Consider the following 27,998-nt stretch of genomic DNA (forward strand, 5'->3'; position numbering starts at 1 on the left):
AAAGCCCACTGCATTGACAGCATTTTTGCTGTTTTCCTTCATGCGTTTTCTCACCTGAAGAGTTTTTCTGTAGGTAATGTGCAAACACAAAGAATTGAAACTTCTGTTTCTTCAAGTGAGGACTAAATTTATCTTAATATCTAATATTTTATTATTGTATTATTAGTGCACGATTTATATTGATGATTCTTCTTCCAAAACTTCAGGGCCTTATTTAGCTCTCTTAGGCTGTTATGCCATTCTTTAAATCTCTAGAGCTGGTTAACTGCTTCATGTTTTTGTGCTTTCTGTTGTAGTATTTCTGCTCTGTTAGCAAGAAAGATTAATCTCCAGCAAAGTGCGCCCTCCCAAACAGAGTGGTGACATGCTCGGTTTATTAATACCCCTCCGTCTCTTCGTTATACTCCTGTGTACATGTAGGTCTTTGAGGAACTGAAGTTTTTGTGCATAGGTGAGTATATATAGTTTGGAATTGAGATTTGAACTTACAGTTGTAAACCACAATTCTCAATTTCGCAGTACATGCACCATGACATGGTGCACCATGACATGGTGCATGTACTCGTGTGGGAAAAAGTAACACACCTGTCCCCTTTGTTTCAAACTGCATTTGATTTCCACTCTTTGGAGTGCAACTTTATTAAATCAAGCTCTGAATATAGAATCACAGCAGCAGCTTTGTTAGCCGGGCCACCAGCAATGCAGACAACAGTACCGTCGATACACCCATCTCTGTATGGCATTTGCGAGTGCACCGTAAGCACAGTTAGAGTAGTTCTAGGCAGTGGTGGCGGCAGCGAAGGTAGCACACTATTGGAGAGATCAGTTGCCAGTGCTAATCAGTGGCAGTCGTGGAAGTAAGCCAGAATCTTGAGCTTCTCTCAGCAGCAGTCCTAGTGGGCAGGTCGGTGCAGGCGTAAGTCATGAGCAGGAACAGGGCAGTCTGAAGTCCATAGTCACCACTCATGGGGAACTCTGGGACAGAAGAAGGTATCTGGGTTCACAGACATATACTTTGGTGAGGAGTAGCTCAGCTGCAAAAGAGCAATGTCATTAGAGGGCAGGGACTGCGGAACTTTTTTTGGGGGGTTGGGGGTAGGACTTGGAGTTTGTTCAGTTATTTGTTTATTTATTCCATGTTTTACTAAAATAATTATTGAATTTTATTTACTTTTGGTTTATACTCTTGCATTTTACTGCTCAAAAGTATATTTTATTGCATGTAAAACTTAAATTGAAATCGGCAGCTTTATAACCTTTTTCTGACCTAGCGACCGGTACACTGGACATCAGAAAAAAAGCAATGAAGAGATCAAACAAAGCTCAATCAAAACCAAAACTATTTCCACGGCTTCTGGAAGAGACGAGGAATATCTCCATCATGATAGTTCCTCTCTTGGCCGCATTTTTTTAGGAGGGTAGCTTCCACGAGCAGACCGCCACGCGCGACGTGCTCAAGCAAACAGTTTCTTTTAAAGTTTCCTCCATCCAATTCAAATATACAAATTCTCGCAAGTGAATCAAATTTCATTTTAAACAATGTAGTTAAAAGTTTGCCCTAGTTGTGAATAGTTTTTCCGCAATGCAATAATATTTTTATCTCCAATGTTCTGGTCACTAGGATTGAATTGTTCGTATTGTTCTAATCCCTGCGCAAGCAGGTTACATTTGATTTTCAATATTCTTTGGCGCCAAAATTACATAACTCCCACTATCGTTCTAGAAACACCCTGATGTGGATTTGTCGTGCAAGTAACATGCTTCTGAGCACCATTTGGTTGTTTTATTTATAGGAAAGACTCTCACTAATGAGGAAATTTAGGAAATTTTGTTTGGAGACTACTCAAACCTTGATGTCAATTCGTACTCAGGTGGCAAAGCAGAAAAATTCCAACCACAGTCTGCTTCATAGTGAAGAAAGTAGCTACAATTCTTAAAGTGCAGATGAAAATGTGCTACTCCTAGGGCAACAAATAAATTCCAGTGTTCAGTATACTGGGCATGGTTCTCCCTTGAAAACCGCTGTACTTACTGCCCATAGCTCCGACGAAGAGGTGGCCGCCGTCGTCGTCCAAGTATGCCGCACGGTAGTAGAGCTTGCCCTGAGTGAACACCTTCGCGGAGAGCTCAGGCGTGGGTGGGCGCACTGCGCAGCACGGTCGGTGACATGATCTTTTAAGCACGCATATATCCCACACAGACAGCGACGTGCTTAGAAAATTAGCGAAGAGGAATGAACTATGCCGTCGGCACGTCGAGCTTTTTTGACGTGCCGAGCTTTTTCGAGCTTTTTAATAGCTTCTTAACGAGATAAAACCACCACAAATTTTTGTGCTCGCCCACAAAAATTCGGGATGAAAAGGGATAAAGATGTAGATGCAAGGAGTGCATTCAGAAAGTTTGCGCATAGTCTGTGTGAGTTCTGCAAATCACATTCATGAACAGGGGTCAGTAAATCAACTAGTACTGTAGCGATGTGATTGGTTGAGGATACTCAGATGAAATGCTTTATGACTGGCTATAAAGCAACTAGCTGAGCCCCGCTGTGCTTTACATTAATAATGTCCTAAAACTGAATGTCAGAAATCTCATCTGGGTGCATATATTAAGTTGGTCCTTAAGGTGTATTACAGTATATTTAAGAAAGTGATGAATACATGCATGATACAGTAATATACAGTGAACATTCCAGTAACCTGTATAAACATTTCTTTCATAACAGCTATATATGAAAATCAAACTTTATTTGGCTGTTAGCACTCCCCTTCCCCCACTTCTATGAATTTGCCAGTCATGCCAAAATTAAATTTATTCATTCATTTACTTGGCCGTCATGTTCAACAATGGGAAATGGGCACTTGCTGCTGGAGGAGTAAGGTAGAAATTGAAAGCTCCACCTTAAGGGTATGAGCGATGGGTTGAGCGTAGCGGGTTCTTTCCCATAAATGCAGAACATCATTCTCTATTTTACATTCAGAGGTCCCTGGGAGTCCTCATACCACTCCTGGTGCAGTGGTTTAGAGGTGCCCCACTGCTCTTCTATGGCAGGTGCTGTCACCGGTGGGACTTGTGCGACAAAGGTTGCTCTTCCTGAGCGACCAATCATTAATTTAAATGCCACCCGCCACGGTCACCAGAAAATCCGGTGTCAGCGTCAGCATTGTGAGCGAAAAACCGCGTGCATGGCTCGGGCAGGTGGTGCCCATAGAGCAACCTAGGAGGCAGGCGGGCCGCCTTGTGTCACGTGACCTTGCGGCCTCATCACAACCTGCCCACCGGATAGTGAGCAAACTGCCTACTTTGGCATGTGGCAGTTAAATTAATGATTGGTCGCCCGGGAAGAGCAACCTGGGTCGCACAAGGCCCAACACTGGGAGCACCTGCCATCACAGGGCAGTGGCGCATCGCCTAACTGCTGCACCACTGCTCCAGGAGGGGCATGAGGAGTCCCAGGAGACCGATAACGCTATCGTGCCATACCCTTAGGGCCGAGATTGAGTGTCCCTTCCAATTTTTTTTATGCTAGGTCGTGGTCTGCAATTCCTTCTGTTTCGGTTGCTATAATTTTTTACCAGCTGCATAAAAACCTGCTTCTTAATTGTGGCTGTCAGTGCAATTGCTTCATCCACTATGCATTTCACTGTGCTAAACAAAAACTTATTCAAGTTGTCGGGAAGCATGGGTAACCACAAGGGGAAAGTTGCACTTCTACTGCCAGGGCAGCTGTTGTGGTTCTTTTGTGTGCTTGCAGGTCCAGGTCAGCTTCTTCAAGCCCTTGTGCTTCACTGACAGCATCCTAGCAAGTTGTATTCCTTCTGTCAAGGAGGATGTTGTTTTCTGAAAATGTTCTGCGAGGACTACAGCAATGCATCGATTGCTCCAGTGATGACATACACTGCGTGCAGCATGAGAAACCAAATGGCAATAGAAAGAGCACATACACATACCAGCACTGCCTCACAAGTTCAGGCTGCAGATATTATTTTGTCACAGCTACAAGACAGTGCTGGCACGCATATGTGTTTGTTCTATTGCTGTCTAGTTTCTCACACTGTGCACAGTTTTATGTGCTGCCTCCAACTAGCCCAGCTTGCATTGCAACCTACGTTCACGGCTGATAGGAGACTGTGTATGCAAGCTGCTGTTTACAGAAGTGGTATGCCTTGATATACAGGGTGCCTCGTATTTATCAGTCGGGGTTGTAAAAAAATTCTCCTGCGCAAACTACTTACCTGTTTGGGCTTGAGCACTGGTCATAACATAGCTTATGATAGTCTGCATTTTTCAATAATTGGTTTAAACATCAGAACTTGCTTGAATTGTCCGGAATCGGCAAAAAACTACAGTTGTCTGCGCGGAGAATTTTCGTCTAGGTAAGCGGAGCAGCATATTTGACAGGCTGTGCCAACTGGGGTACTGCGAGACCTTCCCCAGCTCTGAGCAGAGATATTGTTTGCCTCGCAGTTCACCAGATGGCAGAGCCTCTCAAATCGGCTATCCCACTCGCCTCCATGAAAATTCCGCGCGCAGACGACTCCAGTCTTTCGCCAATTCTTGGCAGTCCAGGCAAGTTCCGACGTTAAAGTATTTATTGGAAAACACAGATATCATAAGCTACCCTGTGGTCTGTGCTTTAGCAGAAATAGACCAGTGGCTTGCACAAGAGAATTTTTTTACAACCCTGACTGATAAATATGGAGCACCCTGTATATAATGCCTGTACCATGCAGTGAATGCACTGGCACAAAGTACTGCAAAAAGCGACCTACATTAAGATGGTCATTTTTCTTTCCACGATTTCATTCCAGAGTGAAACAGTTATATTTTACTTCTGTTCTTGGAAAAAAAGGACACAAACACACACACACACACACAAAAAAAAACTCACGCAGTGGCTCAGTGGTTATGGTGCTTGGTGTCTAACCCGAAAGACGTGGGTTCAATCCTAGCTGTGGCAGTTCCATTTCAATGGAGGTGAGATGCTGGAATCCTGTGTACTGTGTGATGTGTCAATGCATGTTAAAAGACCCCGGGTGGTTAAACCCACAGCCCTTCCTCCACTATGGCATCCCTCATAGCCCGAGTCGCTTTGGAACGTTAACCCAATAAACCAGACCAAACCTGTTCTTGCAAAATGTGTTTCTAGTTCATCATTCTGATGCTTTCTGCTCTCATTTGGAAGATAACACTGCACAGTGCTGTGATCGACAAGAAAAATGGCCTGTAGTTGATCTCCCGCTCTTGGCTTCCACTTACCAAATCTTGGCAAATCGTGCGGCTGATAGCAAGGGCCTTGACGAGTCGGAGAGTGCCGCTTCACGCATGCCTTTTCCGTGCCCCACTATTCGGCGGATCATGCGGGTGACATTGAGACCTGAGGTGCGGAGTGTCTACAGGGTGTGGGTGGGTTTTCCGTCATGCTGAACCCAGAGGCCAAGGACCCAGATAAGCGGGCATTTCTCAATGAGATGGTCATGGCTTCGGAGGCAGATAGAGCCAGGTGACTTGTAGCGGGGTCCGTGTGTTTGAATCACTTCAGTTTTTTCCAGGGCTCGTTGCATGCCACTGCTGGTGACGAAATCCTCAACGGTTGGGATGGCTTTTTGAAGAGCCTCTTTCTTGGCTGCGAGGGAGCCCCATGTAGACCTTGAGGAAATATTGTCTGCATACATGGTGTAGCTGAGGTCCTGTTGAGCAGCTAGTTGGTGGGCCAAGGGGGCCATAGCAATATTAAAAAGGAGTGGGGAGAGGACAGCTCCTTGCAAGGTGCCCTTATTATGAGTGTCGAAGGGTTGGGATCGCATAGTGCCTATGCCGATTGTGGCGGTGCGGTTGGAGAGGAAGGCGGTGATGTACTGATAGATGCGGGTGCTGTAGTTGATATGATTGAGGTTGTTCAGGATGGCTGTGTGGGTGATGTTGTCAAGTGCCCCCTTGAAGTTCGCCTCCAGATGGCATGCCCGTGAGTACGTCGTTTTTAGCAGGAGAAAGGCGTCCAGGGTGGAAAGTCCAGGGTGGAAACCGATCATGTACAGGGGAAAGAGGTTTTTAGCATCAGTGTGGTTTCGGAGACTGGTATGAACGATCTGTTCATAGATCTCGCCGAGGCAAGACATGAATGGGGCAGAGTGCCTTAACTGAAGGATGTTTGTTGAACTTCGGAATGAGGATGACCTCCACATGTTTCCACTCTGGGGGGAGCTTTGGCTGGTGCATGGCACAGGGATAATGGCAGATCATTGGGAGAGCCCTTTATCCTGCACAGGCATGATGAATCGAAAACGCAGTTTCAAATGTATTTGACCACCATTCAGAGTTATCTGTCTGAACAAACATTCAAGGTCCGTGTAGGGAATTCCTTATCTAAGCAGTTTTTCACATGAGAATGGTTTCCCTCAAGTCGGCGTTCTTAGCTGCACCCTTTTCATGGTCAAAATGAATTACTTGAAGAGCATCTTACCGAGATCAGTATCCTACACTATTTATGTTGACGATTTGCAAATAAGCTACAAGTCGTGTAATTTGTCCATCTGTGAGCAGCAAATTCAGCTAGGAGTGAACAAAGTATCAAAGTGGGCACACAAGAACGGATTTAAACTCAACACAGAAAAGACAGTCAGTGTACTCCTCTAAAAAAAAACGTGGTGTTAGATCTGAACGCGACATCACACTGAACGGGCAGAGTATTGCTGTCCAAAAAGACCACAAATTTCTTGGCGTCATAGTCGACGAAAAGCTTATGTTCGGCACACACATTGAGCAGTTATGGCTTAAATGTATGAAGGCAGTGAACCTTCTAAAAATCGTGTCACACCAGTCGTGGTGTACAGATGGAGACTGCCTGCTGAGTCTTCTAAATGGCGTAGTTCTATCATGTATAGACTACCGCTGAGTAGCGTACGAGTCAGCTCGAAGAACCACCTTAAAAATGGTTGATGCAGTGTACCACCTGGGTCTGCGGTTGGCTACTGGTGCTTTCCGTACAAGCCCAATTGCTAGTTTGTACAATAAGGTGGACTGATAGCCACTTGAACTAAGGCGAAGTTTACAAGTATAGCATACGCCACCAAGGTATTATCTCATGCCGACCATCCATGCAGCGTGCCTATGTGAAACCCGACCAGTACACTGACTGTTTTCAAAGAGACCGTCTGAAACCCCACCTTCACCTATTAGAGTCGCCACACTTGTCCAAGAAATGAGCATACCAGTCTCTAATACTGATGACTTCTTCTAGAGACGTGATTGCTCCCTGGGAAGTGCATCAAGTTGTCTGTGACAGAACTTTTTGTGAGGTTGGCAAGCATGGGTCGCCAATTGGCATAAAACAGCACTTCATGTCCCTAAAAGCAAAGTATCAGTGCACAGAGTTTTACACTGATGACTCCAAGACATCTTCAGTTTGGCCCTGCCGCGGTGGCTCAGTGGTTACGGCGCTCGGCTGCTGACCCGAGAGACGCGGGTTCGATCCCGGCCGCGGCGGCCAAATTTTGATGGAGGCGAAATTCTAGAGGCCCATGTACTGTGCGATGTCAGTGCACGTTAAAGAACCCCAGGTGGTCGACATTTCCAGAGACCTTCACTACGGCATCCCTCATAGCCTGAGTTGCTTTGGGACGTTAAACCCCAATAAAACCAAACCAAAACCAAACATCTTCAGTTTCATGTGCAGTTCACAGCTGTCAATTTTCTGAGACAAAAACAATGAATAGACACAAGCATATTTACTGCAGAATGTCATGGTATCCTGCTGGCTGTTAGGTCCATCCTGCAAAAGAAAATCCCTACCTCTGTTATTTACTGTGATTCCTTACGTGTGGTTGTAGCCCTGTCCTCTGGGAAACCCTATAAAAGCCCCATTATGAATTCCCTCTTGAAATGCTTTATGTTTGCGCGCACATTGAACCTTAAAATTACAATATGCTGGGTACCAGGTCACTGTGGCATAGATGGAAATAAAGAAGCTGGTAGGCTTGCTGCGTCAGCTGCTGAACTGAGTCTTATTAATGTTAACCAACTTCCATACCAGGACCTCAGTCCACATATTAGAGGACTACATTCCGCAATGAGTGACAGCAGGACTGGGATGAACCTAGAACAAACTGCACACAATAAAACCAAGGATTGCAAGGTATGCCACGGAGAAACAAAATAGATTCAAAGAAGTTGCTCTCTGCACACTGAGGATAGAACATACATACATCACACACTTGCATCTTTTAAAGGACACCAGCAACACAGTGCGCAAGATGTGGAGCTTACCATCTTAGTTGTGCACATTTTAATCATGTGCCCGAGATTCGAAACAGAAAGACGGCAGCACTTCCCAGAGCTATACACATACAAAATACCATTGCACCCTTCTTTATTTTTAGGTGATGACTGCATGCTTTCATTGGGTAGGGTTTTCAGAATTTTAACACATGTAGGGTTCCTGCAAGAGATCTCTTACTCCAAGCAACCTCAGCCCCTCCTCATTGCTGAGGAGAAGGCTGAGCTTAGCCGTAGCTGCTAGATGCCTCGCTCTTCTTTTCCAAGCAAGGACTGTGGTTGAGGCTACCTGGCTTCGTCTTTTATATGCAACAATTCTTAACACAATTTTTTATTGCGAAAGCAATACTACTTGCACTTTCACGCCTTTGCCGTGCCGCGGCGGTGTCCACCACTGACCTCCATTTGACCTTGATTGCATTAGATTGGATCAGATTAGATTGGACTGGATTGGATTGGATTGTATAACCGATGCATCACCACAAGTCTAACCACAAGCACCACCACCAGCTGTACCATGGCGTAGGTACGGATATTGCTTTCGCAATTACCGGGCTTAACCAAGCTAAGCCACAGCGAATCTTTGGCACTATACACCTCTTTAGGCCATTCTAGCTGATTTATACACCCTCCTGACACACTGTGGTCATGAACATACTCACTACTCTTGGGCTCTATACACCCGGTATTGATTTTAACACGTGTAGTACGTACTTTAGCCTGAGCCAACCAAAAACCTTGTGTTTGGCGCTCTTTGGCCTTAGATGCCCTTGAGTCAAGAAAACCCAGCATCATCAGTTTCCAATGTATTTCAACTTCACTGCCCATCACTGAGTGGGAAGCTTATTTGCCCAATTTATTCCATGTCAAGGTTTCATTATGAACGGAGTGAAAAGACACAAGACTAACAGTCTTTCACTTGGTCTTCATCTTTTTGCGCTTTTTGTCATGATGAGCTATTTCCACTTGCCTGTTAACTGTCCATTTATCACCAAGTTTTGACCTGCAGTAACTGGGGAAACTCATTTTCTTGGGAATGTTGCAGTTATATCATAACTGAATCAGACCACATCTGTTTCTTTGCCACTTCTGTCCCACTGAGACAATGGATTTTCTACAGCGTAAAAAAAAGTTTAGCATTGCTCAACAGCAGGTGCTTGTGTGCAGACCCGCAACGACACTCGTACGCGCACGCTGAAACTAGCGAGTTCAAATGACGCGCCGTTGCGAAGGCTTGAGTGACAGCACTACAGATGGCGACACTGCCAAAACTCAACTAACTTTTTTTTTTTTCAAAAAGCAGTGCACTTAAAGAAAGCTAAAATTTGGTGCTTTTGATTTTGTGCACTGTTAGTCTTTCTCTAATTAAAAGGCGTAGTTTCGCCTGCAACAAAATTTCAGTAATGGCGCTGCGTGCGCTTTTCTCTTTGTCCCTCCCCTCTTTTTTTTGTGTGTGACGTAGTGCTAGGGTCGTGGCGCGTGTATGAAATGTGTTGTAAATGATGTGTGTCGTGTTATTACTGTCCTTTTCGTGCTCTGCTGCACCTGTCGTATGCTTTTGCCAGGTGCTGTAAATGCTAACGAACCAGGCAGGCATCCCTGCAGAGTGCCGGCGAACCTTCTCACGCAGTGAGCATCATTTCGGTAAGTTCAGCAAGACAACTGGCAGTTCTGCGTAAGGAAAAGGTGGTGTGTGTTAATAATTTCTCGAATGTCAACATACTTGAGTACCATGGTGGCAAGTACCGCGCCTGCCGTTCGCATATCGTCCACAAATCGCTATGTGAAATAAGCGGGAACGATTTGCTTCGGCACGTTGAACTCAACGAAACTTAGCGGCTAAAAAATATTTTCTGGCAGCACATGAGCTTGTCTACGCGAAACGTATGCCAGAAATGTTTTCACTTGAATTGAGCACGAACAGGATGCGCGCGGCTTTCACTGGCAGTTCTACCAAGATCATCGAAACCATGAAACATCGGGTTTACATTCGCAGCTGACATCGGACGCAACCTTTCGAGCTGATTTTTCAAGTGTGCTGCTCGATCTTTTATGCATGATCATCGTAAGGTTTTAGCTTGCCGACTAATTGAAAATGTATGTTTGAAATATGCTGGCCGCTTCTTTTCTTTGTGGAGTGTAATAGTAGTTGTCTAGGAAGGAAGCTTTTGCACAAATGGGAAGCTTTGCTTAAGTGGTGCACTGCAGAGCAAGCAAGAAAGCGTGATTATTCTTTAGCTGATGGGGTTACATACTCGTTGACCTGATTTCTGCAAGTACAGTGCACTAATGTAGGCGTACGTAAAGCTGTCGGTTGGTCCCTTCCTCATGTATTCTTTTAAAACAGATTTACTGAGCATAGCCGCGCAAAAATGTGTAGTGTCTCATATTTTCCAAGTTTTTAGGGAAGGCACTGAAACAGGCTGACTGAATGAGACGGCATAGGATCTTCCTCTGTTCCTGCTCAAATCTGAAGGCAACAGATTTCATCTCATTGTAGGCTTGATTTCTGCTCAACTCATTTGTTTCAGAATATTGTGGATAGCCATTTGGCTTCCCAGTGCTCATCCCTCTGCCTGTTAGGATAGCCGTTTTTGTGGACCAGAACATGGAGGAAGCCTGTTCATCCATCTTATCCGCTGATAGCTACCTGCCCCGTGGAAGTGGTGTGTGGTCAGCCATCGTGGGGTCTGTGATGCCATGTACGAGTCATCTTATGTTGTTGCTTTTATGCAGCCCACCTTTGTGCACTTTGATGCAATGCTCTTTCATGCTTCTCAGAAAGGGCAGTATTTATTCTGTTCTGGCATCATTTATGGAGTTCACGCTTGCACTTTTACATTGTTCGGTTGATCGACATCTGAAAGCTGTAAAGGACCTTGAGGATTTACCCAGTGCATTCAACTCTGGCTGCAGTATGTGCATGCAGTCAGTAAAAGTGCCATTATTTTTGTGTATACAAAATAAAGTTCTGCCTTTTGCATGTTGATTTTTATTATCCAGAAAATATTAGTTGCTGCTAAGAAAGGCTGCAGTGTAGAAGAAGCTTTTGAATGCCTTTTTGCTGTTTTATGTGCCTGGTTATTATTGTCTAGCACACTAAACTTTGCAGCTTATGTGCAAAATATGAGAACATTTTTACTTTACTTATCACTAGAAAAAACAAGGGAAAAAATGTTTCAGTCCACCAAAATGTCTAATTCTATACACTGGTGTGATGTGTGTTAGTCCTCTGCTTCTTAATATAAAACCACACTAAAACAAGCAAAGGAGTCATTTTTCAATCACACTTTGCCACTGATGCTAACTGATAACCAACAATTTCGGAACATTGCTAACAAAACGGATTACTTTACAGTTAATCTAAAAGCATCAGGTGGCCAGGTAATATCACATATCCTCGTTATCCACCTTGTAATTTCTTTCTTGTGAACCCCATTGTTATGAACCTGTTGGGGTTGAAGAAATCAAGATATCACCTCCATGCGGTATGGACAACATCAACTCTAAACTTCTAAAAAAATATGAAAGTTTATAGGGCTATAATTAATTTCTAAACTGTTTGAGCAATTTATGGAGTCTGGTTAGATCCCCAATGATTGGAAGGTGGTTTTAATGCACAAGTCTGAAGACAAGCATTCTTCTATTAACTACCAACAAATTTCATTTATTAGCATCCTCTGTAAGACCATGGAACATGGCATCTACTCTCTCCTTGCAAGTTTCCTAGAGTCAAATTCCTTTCTCAGTTACTGCCAGCAAGGGTTTCATGGAACATTTTTATGCAAGACACAGCTTTTTTTTGTATTACACATGATGTGCATTTCATCCTGGCCAGGGTTCTATGGCAGACTGCATGTTCCTCAATTTGTACCGTAACTACAAGCGCACCTTCTTCACAAAATCAGATGCCTCCCAACTCGCCAAACCATATACCCAGGATGAAAAGAACTGCCTCTGGAACTCGCCAAGTCATCATTACATCTTTCTCCATTCCATCGACCCACAGCTCAAATCAAGACTACCACTTGGGCCTCCGCGTCATCTAGAAACAGTATATCATTGTGTTTGTCTTAGTGTTGCGTTTACGAACAGTCTACGATACTGCTTCAAGCAAGCAGACAGTCCATATTGTGACAACTGCAGCTCAGTTGAGACTGTGCTTCATATCCTCTTCGAATGTCCAGCGCACGCCAACGGACGTGCACACTACGAACAATGCATGCAGTCCGTCACCCGAGTGCCACTCACAGTGGACTCTATTAGGTTATTCACAGACAGCAGCAACGTGCAATGATATTCTTATTTGCCTATTTCGACGCTTTTGGTGTTTTAGACAAACTCTAAATTGCCAAGCACTTGATCACCCTGCTGTCCATGCACAGAACTTGACTTTGGTCTCATCCAAAGAAGCCATCATGCGGTGAACTACTTCGTTGCGACCCTCTACAATGACTGCGCTGTTTTCTACCACCCTTCTTCCATCTTTACTTCCCTATTCCCTCCCCTACGCAGATTAGCATGTCAGCGAATATTCACGCCGGCTAAAACCTGTTTTTCATTAAATAGCTCTCTTTCTCGAAAGCCTTTGAAAAAGTTCAAATTCAGTAACCTCGTCTTCCCTCACTAACTAGTATTCTCAATGTGTGACTGCAGATCAACTTACCTCCTGTTCTTCTCCAGTGGGCTCGAGCATTCCCCAGGGTTCTTGGGCCCTTACTTTTTCTCGTTTGTATTAATGACTTGCCTAACAATGCTGCCTCTTTTGTCTTTAGGCTGTGAAATTAACAGTGACTCTTACGCTTCTATTCTTCAACCTGATATTAACCGAGTTTTGAAACGAACATGGCACTAGGAACTTAACATTAACAAGTGTGTGCTTCTTAATGTGGCGTTGTAACAGCCACTTTTAAACTTTGCAATACTACCTTGGAAACTGTCTTTGTACTAATACTTCAGTGTGCATATAACTTCTCACCTCTTAGAAATCGCATTTTGAATTTACTGCTAACAATGCTAACCGTACGTAAGGGTGTCTGTATCTGCATCTAAATTCTACCTTTCCTCTCGCTCAGTAAAATTACTTCACTCGTTCTGTCTAAATTGGAGTATGTACCATAAGTCTGTGGTAGATCACTAGCATCTGAATTTGAATCTGCACAAAACCAACCATTGCGATTCATGCTTTCCAGTTATCACCATAGCTCCAGTGTTACCGCTGTGAAGGCTACCTTATCATTGCCGCTGCTCTCATGCCAAAGAAAAATTTCTTGCTTATGTCCTGTTCACAAGATATATGATACCAATCCCCTCCTTAAGAGGTGGCTGCTAACCAGGCCTACGTGTTACAGGCTGCACAGATCATCTCCACAAAATAGGTGTTCCTTCATGTCACACTGAACATTTCTTTTATTAATTCATCCCCAGTACCTGTGCGAGTTGGAACGACCTTCCCCACCATGTAGTTGACATTACTAATACTTTTTTAATACTGCCATATGTAGTCTCTCTCTTCAAATTTGTCTTTTCTTTGAATTTGTTCTCACTGGCTTATTTCCCACAATAATTGCATTTGTTCTTGCCGTTTTCTTTTTCTTTTCTTGCTGTACTTTATGGTATTTACTGTACGTTATCCCACTCCCCTCTGTAATGCCTTCAGGCCCTGAGGGTAATTAATAAATAACGGTGGTACGCACAGGTTGTTTTTGATACGCATTCTTCAGCGTCATACTTGATCTCCGGTTTCAGGCGAGGTGCAATCTATTTTTACAAATACACGATGTCCTGTATCCACATTTTGTAGAACTTGGCTCATGGGCAGTGGTTATGCGGTGTCCACTTTCAGCTAATGTATTCTATTTTAGCATGGCCGTGGTATTGCTATGAATTCTGTCAAGTGTATTTTTAACAGTGCTGTTAGTGGACAGCCATATCCAGTTTTTTTCATCATGTTGTGCGAGTTGTCTGGCGTATGGCTGTTGAAAAATACCAGATGGTTACCGAAGCTTTTGCAATCATTGTGGTCAATTACGTACCTTTTAGGCCTTCTCATGAAGATGTGTGCCTGTCACCAGAAATGTTCTAAATTGTGCTTAAATAAAGTATGGCCGTCTGCCATTTCTGTCCTCAAAACTGCTTCAGAATACAGCTGTTTTCAAATCTTTGTGGACAATCATCCCACCAAAGAATCGCCAGTCTGCATGCTAGTCATCGATGTTGGTCTCTCTGCCTCTTCCTGCGTGATGGCACATTTGCCAGGAACACATGTATGTATTGCCAAGTTTAATTTAAACAACCATATGCCGTATTTTTCTGGACAGAAAAAAAAGCTGCTGTGAAGCTCTCATCTTCACTGTAATCTCTTTTGCTTAATAAACACCAAAAAGGTCAGGAACCAGACGTCCTAATGAACTAAAATTGGTTAGTGCACGTTAGTTACTGGTTGTGAGGCCTAGGCTGCAATGGTAGGTACAGACGAGGTTAACTTGGCTGCCTTACACGATCTTAACCATTCTCGAGATATTTGTCAACACTCTTGAAATGCATTTTTTCTGCTACTCATGAAAGATGAGGGACAAGGAGAATGCTACACAGTGTACGCCAGATTGGTCACCGACTAGTGCGGTGACATGAGTTAAAGGAGTAGAGGCACCAAATTTTTCGGCGTGTGCTTTTGCCCTGGAATAAAGTACGAAACATTAGTAAACATTGATCATCGCGTGAAGTTCAGTACTCAATAAATAATTTGTAATTTAATTTTTTTTTTCCATTTTAGTTTCAGTTGCCATATCACTAGCAAGTACAAGGTCACGTAAGGCACACAGAAGCGACAGTATAACCACTGCTCTGTAGCTTTAATGCACTGAAACACTAGCACTAAACTGCTCCAGAAGCCACAATGGCAGCACGTGAACAAAGAGCTATTATAGTTCAGACTGTGTATGCCTCGCATGATCGGATGCTTACTTGTGATGCCACAACCATCTTTCAACTGCTGAAACCAAAACTGCATCGAATAATTAATCCAATAATAAGGTTAGGCAAAAATAAAGTACACCGAATTCAGTTTTCAAAATTTGGTTATAAGTGAAAAAGGATAGTATTCTTTAATAGACACGTTACACGCACTAGGGCAAAGAAGAAAATTAAGATTAAGTAGCGCAGTCATGCATTCTAAGGTATTACTCTGCTATTCTGCACACCTCTGCAAACTGGGAGGCTTCAAGCAGTCAAATTGATGGGCTATAGTGCAGAGGGTCATAAAACAGCCAACACCCGGATCCACTAGCTCAATGTTTTCTTCAGCTATTTCCTTGGGGCTTATTGCGAGGCCCTCTCTCCCTTCTCCTACCTTGTGCCATATGAGTGGGCTTGTTTGAAAACAAACGCTGTAAACTGCAGGAACGGCGGTCTACGAAAAGTCAAGGCCTTGGAAGGTCTTCCTTCCTACAAGGCGCAGTCAACACACAGATTCCTCAGGTTTGGAAAGGGACATGAAATGTGGCACTTCAGCACCACACCGCGTGATGAGGACCACATGTTCCAGAGACTAACAGTGAAGAAGTGAGCGCGGGCAGAGTCGTGCGCTCAGACCTAGCTGCATGGTGGCTCCCATTCAGTAGCTGCTATCGTTTTGAGTGTGTGGTCTGTGCTGTAACTGTACTTAAATGGCTTCGTGGAATGCACGTAGTGCTCGTGGGCATCAGCATGCTACAGGTAAGGTGGCTTTCTGGTGCCAAAAGGGGAGACTCGACCCTGCTTTTGGTGGAGTGACGGAGAGAGCAGGCAGGGCCAAGACAGGGTGCTGACGCCAGTCCAAAAGAGAGGAGCCACTGCGCTCTGCACTTGTTAGGTTGGTCAGGCTGATGGAGTTGTGTGAGAAGGAAGCTCTGGCCCAACATTCCTGATTGTTAAATTTGCATGATAGCAACCGCCTTGGTTGATTTGTAGACAGGTTGTAAATAAACTGCTGCATGTTGTTAACTGCCATCACCCACTTAGTGCAGTTGCTTAGTTGAGTGGGCTCCTCCACTGTATGTAGGGACACTCATGCGAAGCCATACACAAGTGCCACGAAAAAGTATGATATTCCGGCTACCTCGATGGTTAAGCAGCAGTTCCGTCGCTGTCAACATGCAGACCACGTGAGACCCAACCTCTCTCCATTCAGTGCAGAAACCCAACATCAGCATGACAACCTAGCTTTTGCAAGTCAAATTGCACTTGTATTTTTGACTTACAGTTCCTTCCATATCTTTTTTATAGGTGATGGCATTTCTTCCTATAAGTACAGCTGTAAATTTTTTGCACCATTTTTGTGCTGATTACTAGTAAATAAAATCCTCTGGCTGAAAAAAGGTTAAAAGAAATTGTAGGCAACTTTTTACCACACAAGAGTATTATGTTGCCGAAAAAAATTCATTCCAAAATAAGCACCAAAAAAAAGAGCCAAATTTTAGAAAATAAAAACCGAAAAGCCTGACACCTGTATATAAGTTCACTACTGAGCGCAGGTGAATTTCACATGGTGATTTATGTTTGCTAATGTCTTGCACATCACTGAAATGCAAAAATACACTATGAAAATTTTGGTGTCCCTAAACCTTGAACAGTTGTCAGCAGTTCCTTGTTTGAAACTGGACAGTGGCACGCACACAGCACCGAAAGTGGCACCCATGTAAAGCTTGTGCAACCAGTGCTTCTGAGGTAGGGACACAGGCGCTGGTTCGGGTCTGCACAATGGCTTGCCTAACCTGTCATTATTGGGACCCACAATCAGTTGTCTGTCATCAAGACTTAATGAGATAAGCTGCATGCATGGACAATGACTGCCTACGGACTTAAAAGGACTAACTGAACAAAACACCCTACTAGGTTAAGTAGGAAACAAAATGACCTTGCCTCATATTGGCAGATCCAAGCATTATAATACCCGTGGAATCAGAATAATTTTTATTTACCGCTGAAAATTTCATAAATCAAGCTGAAGCAACATTCCGCAGAGCAAAACTGAGCCATTATTGATGTATCTGGCTCAGTGGTTTGGCGCTCGGCTACTGAGCCGGGGTTCCCGGGTTCAAACCCGGCCGTGGCAGTCGCACTTTGATGGAGGTGAAACGCAGACGCCCATGTGCACGTTAAAGATTCCTAGGTGATCAAATTTATTCCGGAGCCCTCCACTACGGCACCTCTTCCTCTCTTTCTTCTTCCACTCTCACCTTGATCCTTTCCCTTGCAGTGCTGTTCGGGTGCCCACCAAGATACGAGACATTTCCTTTCCTCAAAGACCAAAAATGGTGCAAAACCATGTGACGACATCTCAGTAAAATGTGATATACAGTTGATTTTTTTTAACTTTTGCACAATTTTATTTTGAAAAGCATGAGAGATACATCAATGTGGCCTGTTGAGTTGGATTGTACAGCAAGGCAGACATTATGTGCCTCATATGAATTTATAGCATGCCATCGCGGTTCGGCCACAGAAGACGACGACAGTCCCAGCACACCTGCCAAGCACGGGCAGACTAGATTTCGTGGCTGCTCAACTGGATGCCGGAGGCGCTGTCCCGCTCCCGCCTGGATGAGTGGGTCCTGCCAGATATATTTGTGGAGACCCGACAACGACTTGTGTCTGCGATTCATCTCCACAAATTTGGTGACCCAGACTTGATACATCGATAGGTTGCCCTCGACCCTACGTGCCTCCACCATACCGACAAACTGTCTTTGATGCCCCCATTCTTTGGCCCATCCTGGCATCCGCGCAACACAGCGCCTTGTCACGGCTCGTTATGTCGGGCCTTGCATCAACATCGACGTTCACTGGTGCTCGCGCACATGGCTCAGCTGTCAGCAAAGCAAAGTGCACTGACACACTGCGACTTCGCTTGGCACCTTCCCGCCTCCCCGCTTCAGCCACCTGCACGTTGATATTGTCGGTCCCCTTCCTCCCTGCGGGAACCGCCGCTACCTGTTAACCTGCACTGACAGGTTCACGAGATGGCCTGAAGCGATGCCCCTTCTGGACATAACCGCGGAGTCGATCAGAACAGCACTCATCACACTCTGGGTAAGCAGCTACGGTGTCCCTTCCACCATTACAACTGATCGTGGCTGTCAGTGCAACTCCACATTACTTGCCAACCTAACTCGGCTTCCCGGCGTCAATCACATCAAGATGACCTCTTACCACCTAATTTCGAATGGTGTCATTGAGCATTTTCACCGGAAGTTGAAGGCTTCAGTTATGGCATCCGCTTTTCCTTTGCCATGGATCAAGTGCCTACCCCTACTCCTGCTTGGTTCCCGCACCGCACTTCGCAGTGACTCTTCTACCTGTGCAGCAGAGCTAACGTTTGGCACTACTCTCCGTGTTCCTAGAGAATTCTTCTAGACCTCGCCACCCATGCCTGCTGACATCTGAGATTACGCATACCATATACGCAGCGCTATGAGCACTGTCGTTCCACCACATCAGTGCCAGTATTCCGTTGTGTCCATGTCCCTCCCAGACCTTCAGCAGTGCACTCACATCTTTGCTCGCCACGACGCTGTACGCCCACCCTTGTGGCCACCATACGATGGTCCGTTCAGGTGCTCCGGTGTGCTTCTAAGCACTTTCTTCAGCTCATCAACGGCCGAGAGGACACAATCTCAGTCGACCGCCTTGAACCTGCTCACCTTGACACCGACGTCATCGCCAACTATGCAGCTGCATCCACACCCGACCGTGCCAGTCCTCGTCGCGTACGATTTGCGCCAAGAGTATTCGCTTTTCGCCATTCACACTTTGCTCATGGCTTCATCGCTAGAGGGGGGGCCCTATAGCGTGCCATCTTGGTCCGGCCGCAGAAGATGGCGACAGCCCCAGCACGCCTGCCAAGCACGCCCGCCAAGCACGTGCAGACTGGATTTCAGGGCTGCTCAACTGGATGCCGGCGGCACGCTGTCTCGTTTCTGCCTGGCTGAGCGGGTCCTGCCAAATAAATTTGTGGAGACCCAACAATGACTTGGGTCTGTGATTCATCTCCACAGACTAATGATGAATTAACTAAAATCAACTAATTTTTTATAGCAAAAGCAAGGTTATATTGAAAAATTGATGGCAGTCAGCATCGAAGGTAAGCTACATTTTTTAAAATTTATTAATTACCAGTGTGGTTCAAAATATCGACCACCAAAAGTATGCATTTGAAAGCTAGCAGAGTTTGCATTCCTGCATTGAATATTTATAACAAGCCTTCCCCCACACGTCTTACGTGTCAGAAACAGCAGGTGCAATTGGAGCATTTGATGATGTAGAAGAAGTTGATTTCGGCAATGCCAGGTGCAGTGACTGCATTCTATAATTAGTGTGCGAAAATCAGCTCAACAAGCTTTCAAATGCATGTTTTTGACAATATTTCGAATGATATCGCGTATTAAGAAAATTTAAAAACAGGACTCACTTTCGATGTTGAAGGCCAGCAATTTCGCAGAACTTTGCCCCCTAAAATGAAAACTTAAATAGTTCATCTAGGTTAACTAATCGTCTAATTCTTGATCCATATGAGGTACCAATATCCGCCTTACTGTACTAATGTAGCTCAACAGACTGCACCAAAAATCTCAGTTTTTTGAAGAAAAAAAAATCTGTAAAGGTTAAAAAAAATCACCCTGTATGTGGTTAAATGGCCACAGTTAAAGTGCCATTGTGTTTTGCATATGTCAGTCAGTGTCAGTGTGCTAAAACTCATCAGCAAGACATACGTGAGTGTGCTGGCTTTCATTAGAGAGAGGCAGGTTAACACTGATTGCCAAGCTCGGTTTCTGATTCCTTAGTTTTGTGAGTGTGCAATTGCTACTGCACTCACCATTCATTGTTTCCAACATTGGGAGTACTACAAACAACTGTAACTGCTGAACAAAACTTTACCCATAAAATGCTATGCCATTTCTAACAAAACCATTGCCAAATTGCGTGTCTTGCATACTAAAGGTTCATCATCATCAGCCCGACTACGCCCACTGCGGGGCAAAGGCCTCTCCCATGTCTCTCCAATTAACCCTGTCCTTCGCCAGTTGCGGCCACTGTAATTACTTCTAATTACAAAATTACAGGTAATCAATTACCTGTAACACATTAAGTACATCTCTGGCACTGGCTACCTGTGTGTTTGAGGTCGTGATGCACTGTGTCAAGATGTGCAATGGTGCTGTTCAGTCCAACATTCCCATCGTCTCAACACACCCGTGGCTTTTGCATTTCCCTCTCTCTCGAGATTCCGTGTAAAGGATACCCAATGGATGCCTACCTGTGGCATCCATGTCAATATTCTGATGTGACCTTTGTCAATTAAAGTATAATTAGAAAAATCTATTTGGCTTACTGTTATAAACTTTTTCTGCTTTTAACTGAGAAGCCAACGTGTAACTATGCGCGACCAAGTTCTTTCTTGGAGTCCTATTCTCAAGTTCATCAACTGTATCGTAAAGCGCTAACTGCATGAGGTGATGATTTGCAGCAATGAGCTGAGGGCCGCTGAACCACTGTCCCTCAGGTTCTAGGTTTGTAGGAAACTTCGCCCATTGCCCAGTCATCTTGTTCCACTCCTTAAACCGGGAAAATCACCACTCGACATTTCAGCATACCGCCCAACTGCACTCTCCAGCAGTGTCGGGAGAATCATAGATGAATGTTGTTAACACATGCGGAATGGTACCTGGAGCGATATCAAATCTACCCTGGATTTATGTCTGGGTTTCGACGTGGCCGCTCTTACATCGACAATGTGGCTGACCTTGTAACATCCGTCCAGCACCAAAAAAATTTGAAAAGATTGAACGTGGCGCTGTTCTTGGACATAAAGGGCGCCTACAACGTAACACAGGCCATTTTGGATGCATTAGAAACTGCTGAGATTTGAGGCCTCATGTTCAGCTGGATACGCAGCTATTTGGTCGAGAGGTCGTGTTTTGTTCAGACTCAAGACGGACCAATCTCTTTGCATCTAAATTCACGCCGAGTCCCACAGGGTGGAGTGCTGAGCCCAATACTTTTCAACCTTGCTCTCATCAGCCTGGTTGACTCATTGCCACAATCTGTTCAGATCTCTATATATGCCGATGATATCTGTATTTGGGCATCAAGCGTGACCCGTCCCTAAGCTCATGTGAGACTGCAAAAGGCGGCAACGGTACTGACGTTATACCTTCGTCAGCAGGGCCTAAATATTTTGACAGAGAAATGTTCCCTCGTGGCATTCACACGAAAAAAAAAATGACAAGTTACCCCATGTTTATTAATGGCAATGCCATTCCCTATGAGAGAAGTCACCGCTTTGTTGGCACTATTATCGATAGGAACCTCTCGTGGAGTCCCCATCTCTACCTCATGCGAAAGAGACTGACAGCGATTGTTCATATTCTCTCCTTCCTCGGGGGAAAGCCCTGGGGCACATCTGTGCACTCGACGCTTCTACTATACCGTTCGCTGTCCCTGGGATATATGCGGCATACCTTTCCCATTTTAAGCAATATTAGAAAGACAAACATTCAGACACTTCATAGTGTTCAAGCGCTAGCTCTACAAATCTGCCTTGGACTACCTAAATGTGCCTCAACAGCAGGCACAATTTTTGTCGCTGGGGGGCATCCCGTTACTTCATACATTGCTGTTGAAACCATGAGAACACACATTCGGCACGTCACACGAGTTTCGAGTCATCTTGAAGCTCTTCCAGTGCTCAGACCACATACTGCATTGGCAAAAGTAATTCAAGCTCATCGTGCCTATCTTCCTTCACAGTTCACTCATGCTTCAAGACCATGCTCACCCACATGGAGTCTCCATGAACCTTGGGTACACCTCTCTATTCCGGAAATTACTAAGAAATCTGGTGTATCATTGCCTGCTCTCAAACAAATGACACTGTATCATGTGCATTTTAACCATAAACACCGCATACATGTCTACACAGATGGCTCAGTGACTTCAACAGGCTCTGCTGGGTCTGTGGTGATACCGGCCAGGTCTATTTTAATGAAGGTGAGGACTACCTATCTCACCTCTTCAACTGGTGACAATGCAAGCAACATGGCTGGCAAGTACTCCGGCATGCAGGCGCAATTGAAAAAAATCAACCCTCAAGCTAATTTTATCCCTTGCGCTGCCCACTCACTAAACCTGGTCGGGGCACATGCTGTAGATCCTTGTGTGCAAGCCATTAGTTTTTTTGGGTTTGTACAGCGTGTATACGTTTTCTTTGCTGCATCTACTCATCGCTGGGCTGTGCTCAAGACCCACCTGAAACAAAATGCGACAGCGGTAATCCCAAAGCAAGTCTCAGACACGCGGTGGTCAGCTCTAGCAGATGCAACGAGGGCTCTCGTGGTCGGCTCTAAAGAAATCATAGCCCCCTTGATGCAACTATCCGAAGGTCAAGATGAGAGAGGAGGAACGAAGCACGAGGCAAAGTGCTTGCTGAAGGCAACGACAACGTTGGAAACTGCACTGATGGCCGAGTTTTGGGACAGAGTTTTGCAACATTTTGACGCCACCAGCAAGGCACTTCAAAGCCCAACGCTCTCATTGAATGCTGCTGTCAGCCTAATGAAATCATTGTGTGAAGGAAGCATCAAACAATGCTTCATACAAGGCAAGCACCCAGAGAAAACCAAAACAGTCGACACGACACGACAGCGCTGAATGTACAAGCACACCAGAGACGCAAGATCCTTCAGCTAAATTTCGTTGTGAGACTTTCTTCGTCATGATCGACAACCTCCTGCATGCGCTCACAGCTCGCTTGAGTGCTTACACCGAAGTCTGCTCGCAATTAGCTGTTATTGCGGATTGAAAGAGCTTTTCCCCAGCACAGCGGCAGCCTAAGGCAATGGGCCTCGTCACAAAGTATCCTTCTGATCTGGCCGGCACATTTCCCGATGAGCGTGAGCAGTTTATTTCATTTGCGAGCAACGAAGGCTGTTCTTCTGCGACAGACACGCTGAAACTTCTAATTCGAGAAAAGCTTGAAGGTTCCTTTCCGGATGTTCACGTCGCTATTAGACTTTTTTTGTGCTTGATGGTTACGAACTGCACAGGCGAACGATCATTCAGCAAGCTAGAACTCATCAAGAACAGGCTTTGATCAACGATGACTGACAGCCGCCTGAGCGATTTGTCGCTGCTAAGCGTGGAGACGGAGATTCTGAGGCGGGTCAAAGTTGAACATCTGATCAACAAACTCTCCCTGCAAAAGGCCCGAAAGCGCTTGTAGAACTTGTAGGATGTGGGTTAACATCCCTGCCTTTCCGCCCTCTCTGTATCTATCTATCGCCCATTACCCGAAAAAAATGGCTCGTCAAAGTAGCCAACAGAAAAAGGTGTTTCGGGTACAAATGTGACTAGTTTTTATCACATCTGCTTGCGCTAGCGCACGCATGTGCGCCAGTCATGGGCTCCAGCAGTCGGGAGCGTGCCCCTGTCGGATGCACGATGACGCATTCGCCTTCTTACGTACAGAGTGCACTAAAAATAGCCGCGTTGCATCAAGCAGCACGAGAAAGGCAGAGATGTGGAACAGGCACAGAGGCGGCCATAGCCCTGGTTTTAAAAGGAAGGGCTCTTTCGCGGGGAGAGGACTACTGACGGCAGGAGTGCTTGCCCAATTGCGTCATACATAAGTGTGTGCTCGGGCGCTTATGCCCAATTTCTTTATGCCTATTCGAACGGGTTACCATTGCCTAGCCTAGGCGCTTCATTTTTCGAACTCGCGCAGGCGCGGGCGTTTATGTTGTGCTTTGTTTTACATTGCCATAATAAAGGCACCTTTTTTGTTGAACCTGCGTTGTTTGTCGGATCATTCGCCATTCCCGAACCCCTTTGGATCAAAAGGCGTGGATTCCAGCATTTAATAAAGAAAATAGTTCACTGTTCTCTGTAGGTGCATCCACAATTCACTTCGGCAAGCCCAGCAATGATACGTATTTTGCAAGAAGAGTTTGTGTTTTCAGCATGGTTTAAGCGAACAAGCTGCCAACATGCATACACAATTCACTGAAAGTTTGGTAGGAGCTGTGGAAAATTGAAGGGAGTATAGGCTGCACCTCTCACTTATTACATTTCATAGCACCTCAGAAATGTAATTAGGCACCACTGTGCAGTGTACTAGTGCAGGTGTCTGATAACACAAGGTCACTGAAGCAGCCACAACCAAGCAACACTGCTGAACGCGCCGCTCTGCTGCCAAGTTTCGCTTCACACGGGTGTACCAGTGGCAACGGCAGGCAATCGCCGTTGTCATTGTACAGTACGTCGCGACGAATGTCACTTCATGCTGTTACACTTCAGGTAAGATCAAATGCGCTTTTTCTGCCGACATACATTTTCTTTTTAATTGTTTACATGTTTTCAATGTGCTATGTGCCATTAGTGAGACATTAGCCCAGAAATTTGCTCAAACAAGATTTTTTGTTTTTCTATCGCTTTCCCTTGTTTGATCAGAACATTATAAATAGAGGATCTCATGTTACTTAGCCCAGCCACATACCGCATTAACATTTCTTTCTTATTCGGGCCAGTGTTTGACTCGATAACAGGTCATAAACGCGAGCAGGGCCGCAGGAAAAGAAAAAAAAAGATTGTCACTTCTGTAGGCACCCATCAGTTGTAAAAGTGCTCATACTGAACAAGGGTCATGCCTGTGGAACAAGGGTCCTCAAGTTGCTGTGGAACCCTGTGTCCCGACTTCACACCTTCCTACCTAACATGAACAAAAATACCCAAATGCTATTTGTAACAACTGGATGAACAGTGAAATATCCTGCTATCAGTAGCCATACTATTAATCAGTCCCAAAATAAAGTGGGCAAAGGGAAGAGGGCAGAGAAAGGAGACTGATCTCGGGAACCAAAAAAGTACTCCAAGGAGCCCATTTTCAAAACCCCCGCTTTGAAAGGAGTCCGAGTCTAGCTTGTTTATATGGCACACTGTATGCTTATGAATCCAGTGCAGATTTGCGCAGGCCTAAACCTTCCATTCATTGTGAACCTGGCAAGGAACTGCACACGCACATTGGTGTTTCCCCAACTTCTCTCTCTGCAAATCATGTAGCCGAAAGTGCTCAGAATAACTTTCCAAACAACAGCATACCGTAACATGCAGAGGTGCCAAAATACACACTCCACAATAAAAGTAAATACATTGCGGGCATGCTTTCAAAAATTCAAACTTTTTAAAACTTGACCAGGAGCATGCTCTGAACCTGTGGAAACAGCGAAAGTATGCATTATGCCATACCAATCTCTGCTCACTGTGGTAATGAGGTCAAGGTAGAATCCAGCTGGTGGAAGGATCTGCAAATAAGCAAAGGCGCTCGCTGCAGATCAGAGTAATGCTACAAACACGGCCCGTTTGCACAGATGAATTCAACAAACTCACTCCCAGAATTGAGTACAGCAAGTGAGGGCTCCTGCTGCCGCAGAAAAACAAAGTAACGACATTGGTAGCTGCTGGTTGATACACACACGAATTAATTGTTTCGTAAATGCACTAGATGTGCATTTCCAAAATTAATTACAACAAACGAAACAGTGTAGTGGATTCACTGATACAGTAAGTGCTGCACATGCTGCTTGCATGGAACTGCGCTGGAAAGTGGTTATAGCAGCTGCTGCCTTGTCCCTTGACAGCCACATGAAGTCCACACAGCGGCCGCTAGCTCTCCTCCAAAAGACATGCTGGCTCAGCGTCATTTTGGTTTGTCTGAATACCCTCTCAGTGCCCTTGGCAGCGACTTAAAGGCACGCACTGCCTGTTACTTATGAATGCATTAATTTTTTTCTGGAAATCTTTCCCATAGCTTCCTCGAATGCATTGGAGCACACAGAACAAGTGTTGGGAAACTATGGTAGGGACAGGCATCCCAAATGTTTAAACAAACGCAAAGAATTATACCAGTGCAGTTATTTCGGTTGTAAAACTATAAATATTTCCATGGGCATCGACCTAGTGCTAGCTGAAGGCTAATGAATTCACGTATTCCTTGCGGCAACCGTCGCCTTACACATGAGTTACTTGGCAGTGACGGGCCTGAGCGGATAAGCACAATGAATGCATTGCTGCAGTCTCATGCTGTACAGAAGGTTCGTGGCACTCCCAGGTACGCCAGTTATTTTTTTCACACTGAGCCAGCTCATATTTAAACTTAGGCTCTCCGCTGGCCAGCAACCCCTTCTTTCGCTCTTCGGAAGTATCACAAAGAAGCTGATCTCCTGCATTGCAGCACCGCGTGAAAAAGGAAGGAAAACATACAACTGCTCTGCACAGGTAAACGCCACCTACCTGTCGGGAATCCCGACGCTTTCATAGCGCAAGTCACGTACCCCATCTGCTGAAGCTGCGAGGAAGGCAGTAAAATCCCACAGTCCAGCGCGTTTACGCTGGCACACACATAAATAACAGCTGCGGCCAAATTGTACAGAGGCCATGAGCGAAGGAGATGAATCTTGATAAAGACAAACCTTCGTTAGAGGCAACCGACTATCGATAGGTGCACAGTAGCAAACATGCAACAGTCCTTTCAAGCGCGAAAAAACGACCTCATCGACGCCACTCCGCGGTCTCCTCGCGCGCCTTCACCCGCACGATGTCGCGAAATTTACGTCAGAAGACGCTGCATTAATAATCGAGACCGTCACATACTTGCGCAGTCGTGCAGCAGCTCTTTCAACAAGCCACAAGGCGGTGACAGAGCGACGACGAACACTTTTTATCTAGTTGGCGGGCAAGTACGAAACAACATCCATCGCGCGTGCACAATGAATTATTAGAGCGCAGCTCTTTGGCGTCCGTTCCTGGGTTTCGCGTCGGCGTCGGCGTCGGCCTCGTAACCAGCTCCGCCCCCAATGTCACGCTTTTCAATTGGTCGAAATGCTCGTGACGTCACAGTGCGCGAATTTCAAATGGGGCCAATTGTACTTTGGCTAGTAACCATGCAACCAATCAAAGGGATCGTATAGTGATGCTGCAACTAAGTTGTACTGAGTTTAGTTAATTGCTTAATTAATCAATTAGCCTAATTAATATAGAGGAGAATGAAGAGGTCAGAAGAAAAGAAAAGAAAGACGCGCGCCGCAGCGACAATAGCGTCCGCGGAAGGAGACGCTGCTGAAAAAAACAGATAAGTACGAAGCCGCGTTCCCTCCACCACCACGCACTTCCCCACTCAGTAAGACGTTGCTCGTTTCATATACTTTGTGTCGAACATCCTAGACAGTTCCAACAATTGACAGGTTAATGACAGAACACGATGGATAGAAATACAATAATATAAATATGAAATAGCCTAATTAACCTTTCTAGTTAGACCGCATAAATCAATAAAACCGAGAACAAAATTGGTCGAGTTGGGGAATCGAACCAGGGTCTCCGGAGTGCGATACGAGCACGCTAGCCACTCCGTAATGCCAGCTGAATGGTTTGGAATGAACAAAGGCGCGTCTAGCTAATACGGCGTCTTCGTTCACTCCCATCTTCTCCCTTTCCCTTACGGCGAGGTGCAGGTGTCCACCCAGATATGCGAGAGAGAGAGATACGTTTCCTTTCCTCAAAAAATAAATTTACCGTCCAGCAAGGCGTACAGCCGAATTGGCGATGGCGTTCTGTGGACTCCCTGGCAGCGTTGCAAGACGCTGTCGCGTTCCACTCTTACAGGCGAAGCTTAACATGTTAACCACACATCAGTA

General features: G+C 45.2%; 1 long non-coding RNA gene across 7 annotated transcripts in view; it reads right to left on the reverse strand.

Moving 5' to 3' along the window:
• Window positions 1-599: 599 nt before the first annotated feature.
• LOC149362328 (uncharacterized) overlaps window positions 600-27,998 on the reverse strand; it is a 28,599-nt gene continuing 1,200 nt past the window's right edge. Inside the window, exons 1-4 of one of the 7 annotated variants that reach the window (XR_016288987.1) lie at window positions 26,596-27,779; window positions 18,954-25,726; window positions 2,033-2,146; window positions 600-975 (exon numbers count right to left, since the gene is read on the reverse strand). This is a non-coding gene — a long non-coding RNA (uncharacterized LOC149362328). Of the gene's footprint in view, window positions 976-2,032; window positions 2,147-13,845; window positions 25,727-26,595; window positions 27,780-27,998 lie in introns of those variants that run through there. The other 6 variants (XR_016288993.1, XR_016288991.1, XR_016288990.1 and 3 more) reach the window with 6 other exon arrangements.

This window comes from Amblyomma mixtum, chromosome 2, assembly GCF_055824585.1.
Source record: "Amblyomma mixtum isolate Tamu chromosome 2, ASM5582458v1, whole genome shotgun sequence".
Lineage (NCBI taxonomy): Eukaryota > Metazoa > Arthropoda > Arachnida > Ixodida > Ixodidae > Amblyomma > Amblyomma mixtum.